Source organism: Octodon degus, unplaced genomic scaffold (genome assembly GCF_000260255.1).
Source record: "Octodon degus isolate 3935 unplaced genomic scaffold, OctDeg1.0 scaffold00012, whole genome shotgun sequence".
Taxonomy (NCBI): domain Eukaryota; kingdom Metazoa; phylum Chordata; class Mammalia; order Rodentia; family Octodontidae; genus Octodon; species Octodon degus.
The window spans coordinates 3,649,380-3,654,276 of NW_004524588.1; positions in this window are offsets into that span (position 1 = coordinate 3,649,380).

Here is a 4,897-nt window from a genome sequence, read left to right on the forward strand (position 1 = left end):
ATTCATGAAAACATTAATATTTGTAGGACAAATACAACACATCTTCCCGATACCTCCCATTATCAAACATGCTCATCGCCTGAAACATTCAAGTAGCTTTAAGAAGGCAGGCTTCCTCAAAGTCATTTTTGTATTTCAGTGACCAGAAGAGTTCCCCTCAGGGCCACCTTTTTAGTCCTTCTTTCCTTCCTCCCTTGGCAAACGAGAGGCAAAAGGTTGGCCTAGTGTTTTCTCCAGTTCTGTTTCCTCAGATGGGGAAAGTGGAAAAAAAAGCACAGGACCAAAGAGGAAGAGGAGCATTACACTGGGTTCCTGCAAAATAATATCACAGACAACAGAGAGAGCTGGGCCTTTCATCTTCACATCTTACAGCTATTTATACTCAACATAGCTCATACGAGCTGTCAGGCATACTGTGCTTAATTTGGGTTTGACCAAGCTTAGAATCTCACCTGTTAGACATAAATACAAGCCATAGTAATGTATTGGGCTGTAAAAAGATCAATCTGTTGTTTCTGAGTTTGGAACAACTCAGCCATCTTTCTTAATTAAGGATTAAAGGCCTGCTTTGGTCCCAGTTCTGGGCAGCATACTAGGTCTGGCCATACACAAAGAAGGATCACATAGTGGGCCCTTTGGACCTTGCCACATGTACCACCATGAGCGGCTGGGGGCTGACTCTTGGTCTAGCTCACTAACACTCAAGTGCATTGCAAATGCCGCATGCTCAGGGGACAGTGACTGCAACATGTCACTTCCTGGTCATCCACATGAGCACTCTGAACAGAGTGTGTGCCATCTGCCTTCAGAGGAACTGAACCTGAAGGGAGATTAGAGCCGGATAATCCAGGCAGATCTTTTTACATTTTGAAAGACATGTGTTGCCATCTCCAGTGACAGCAGATGTCACTGGATTCTCCTCTTGCCCTCTGCGCAGCCAGGTGTTCTTCTCACCCTATGTGCAGCACAAGGCCTGCAGGGATGCAACAGCACCGCATCTAGGAAGTTGGCTGCAGTCTGTCCCTGTCACTGCCTCCTTAGTCCTACTTTCTGGTGTCCTTAGGGAGATGGAAAGCAAAAGGTAAATCACTGTTCAGAGAATGCTGATGATGAACCTGACCTATTTCTATTGAATTTCATTTAATTTCACAGATTGTAATGATATCCAAAAGCACTGATTCTTTTAAGAATCCAAGTTAAAAGGGGCATGGAGAGTGACACGTGATTAGGCTGGGACATGGGGAATGGGAGGACAGGGAGACTGGCCTCTTTAGTTCTTTCTGCTCATGGGTGATGACAATACTAATGTGCTGTCAAATTCTAACATTTATATCATATTGTGGCACTTAAAAAAAACAATACTGGGATTGAATTGAAGACCTTCACACTGAGCCTTTTGAAATTTTTATTCTGAGACAGATTCTGACTAAATTCCTCAGTCACCCAGGCTATCTTTCCGGCCTGAAGTTGAGATGAGATTCTCTTGCCTCAGCCTTCCAGACTATTGAGATTATAGACATGAGCAAGCACTCTGGACTTGAGAGACAATTTGGGGGGTTTGCAAAATGATTGCTCCATTTTCCTTTGTCACCAGACAGACACACTGAAGGACAGTTGTGCTTGGAATGTGCTGACGACTCTACAGAAATAATTGAGATTTTTAGCAGAACTCAGTGGGCAACCTGCTCAGTTCTTAGTTGTGCGTGGGTCTGAAGATCATATGTAGCTGTGAGATCCTGAGGCTGGTACCAAGGGACCTTTCTTTACCTTACAGGACAAATAGCTTGGAGAAGCAAGTTTCCTACCTACCCAACATAGCCTAATAACCATTGCAGTATCAGCTTTCTTCGGGTTCCCAATTGCTTTAATTTTGCTTTTCCTCTTAAGAATTATTGCTTACTGACTTTAATCACTTAGACATTAATTACATTATCATCTTATTGGAATAGAGGACATATTTTGTGGCTTGGCAATCCTAGGAACATGGAGAATATGTGGCTTCTGAGGTTTGACCCTGACTGCTTCCCGTGGGTAGGCAGATGGCCTGTTTCTCATGATGCATTGCTGGAAAGAACTAATATGAATTATTGCAGTTTACTTTGCATATTTAACACCAAAATTTGTGCTCAATAATACACTTTATGCAAGTATCCTATGGACACACTAACTGATCAATCAGCCTTAGATAAATTTCATGAGCTTGCAGTACCACAAATAGCTTTTACTCCAGAAAAGAGTTTTAGAGAGCATGTATCACAGAGACAGTGAAACATGCTACAATCAGTTCATATCCTTTTCTATTTTTTCAGGGGTTTCTTCCAGTCATCACTGTGTAGAACACTGAGTGACATGTACGATGCAACCAATTTATAAATCTTCATATCATTTTTGTGTTTTTCCCATAAGCTAAGTAAGTGTAGATTCTTGAGCCACAAGAGATAGGAATGGTGACCCTTGTCCTCCTCATAATAAATAAATAAGTCCAGGAGCTCTAGTTAACACACAAGAAGTAAGCTACAAAATTTGGACAATGTGTATAAATGATGTGACTACTCTCACTCCTGAAGTCTTCAAAAGTCTATCATGGAAAATTTTATTCCAGAGATAAAGAGATGTGGTGGGCTTTGAAGAAAGTGAAAGTTTGTAGTAGTAATACAAATTATTTGTAACAGAATACATTAGCATGTACAGTGAGCTCTGTAATCCCCCTAGAATAGGAAGTGGAAGGAGGAAATAAAATTTATTGTGTAAATATGCAAAGTGGACCAAATGACACCTGTACACAAAGTGGGTTTTATTAGAAGAGGGGAACTCCAAACTTAAGGAATCTTTATGATAGGTGGGGTGACTGCTTGACTTCTGTGCCAGAGGAAGAGATTATGTCTACCTCCCAAATCTACTTCAGTTACAAACATCCTCAGAATGATAATCTGGACCAAAGTGTAGTTGGTGCAAGACACAGAATGATGTGAGGACCCGACAGAAAATTATTGCCCAGCAGCTTGTTCCAGATCACCCAGCTTATAAACATCTGGGCTAGAATTAGAACCAAAGGGAGCCAAGGGACACAGCAGTCCCACTGGTTTCTTATTCTAGACCATCAGACTCAAATCTGTGCTGGGCATGGTGGTACACACCTGTAATTCCTGATTTTGGGAGGCTGAGGCAGGAGGATTGCTGCAAATTCATGGCCAGCCTGGGCTACAAAATGAGTTGAAAGCCCATCTGAACTGCAGAGCAAAACCCTGTCTCAAAACAACAAATGAACAAACAAAGAGCAGACTGAAATCTGTGTCATTTTCGAGATGGTCTCTCATCCAGCTTGGGTCCTTCAGGGCTTCCCACATCAGTGTTTATGTTCTTTCTCTGTCTCTTGGGCCCCACCTCTAATCTGGGGCTCCATTCTGGTGGTGTTTCTTGGTTTAGAATCCTGGATCTGTTATGTGTAAGATGTCTGACCTTGGAACCTTGGCTCATTATCTCAGAATTTCTCACCCAGAACAGCGTGGTAACAATTTCTATCTTAGGGAAAAATAAAACAAAGCAATATTTTCTGCCCTACGTGGTTGTTGGCTGTGTAGATTAGTGAACTGCTCTCTGACACAGTGACTTGAAGTGTTTCAGGTCCAATAAGTGGTGGGTGTTTGCTCTGTACCCTTATGGAATGCTGAGTTCATAAGGGACTCACGTACATACATAACATTATTGCAGATGTGAGAAAAAAAGAAGTACAGGGTGGTCAGCCAAGCGACCTGCTTCTCCAATCTTCCCAGAGATGATGGCACATTACTCATGGAACACTTAACCAACCGTGCTTAATTGTGTGCAGCCAGGTATGTGTTAACTGCTGACTGCTGCCAGGAATGAAAAGCATGCCCAAGAGGCACAGATACCATCTTTGGTTCTGGCCTATAGCATGGTGGGGCACTTTCCTACCTTGGCCTTGACCATGTAGGTATAAACCATGAAGTGTCCCTGTGCTGTAGGCAGCCTAGCAGCCCCAAAGCCTCACATCTGCTGTGTCTCAGAACTTCCTCAGCCTTTGCTGCCACTTACAGCAGCTTCACATAGCTGATTTCTGCTCACAATTGGATCACAGCTGACATGCTGTTTTCTTGGGAATACTTCCTCAGATGTCCCTAGCAGGAAAGGGGGAACCACCAGGTATACCTGTTCTTCTTTGCCATCTTTCCTCTGCATCTTGTAACAACACCAGCACCATCTTTCTTGTAAAGTTACCCCTGTAGCCATTGCAGGTGGTTGGTTTTGTTCACTGGGGCCTCTCCAGGACCTGGCAAAGCATAGATGCTTAATGAATGTAGGCTAAGTGACTGAGTAAGGTTTGCTATCTGTAATAGTTACTCCAGAGTTTTGGAGTTGCTGCTTAGGATTTAAAAAAATCCTCTAAAAGCTAGAAAAGAGGGCTTGGGAGGTATAGCTTGGTAGTGTAAGTACTTGCCTAGCAAGCACAAAGTCCCAAGTTCAATCCCTGGTACTGCATGCCATGTGAGCCCTGGAACCACAGGCACTCTGAGCTAATCTTGAAACTGGATGTGGGGGCACATGCCTGTAAGTGCATCACTGGGAAGCCTGAGACAAGAGGATCACTGCGAGTCTGAACTGTAGTGAGGCCCTGTATCAATTTATTATTTATTATTTTTTTTATTTTTTTCATAATTTTGTTGATAAACAAAAGCAATGAGACAGTTTCAAATCAAATTGGTAGGACAGTTTCAATAATTAACACATTGCATAAATTCCTAGTAGTTAATTGCTGTACAAGATGCGGACATGATATTCTATTTACAAACACCATTAGAACAAATCCCTCTATTCATTAAGAGAATGTAACTATATATCTATCCTAACCACTTTGAATACACACATACAAAATGGA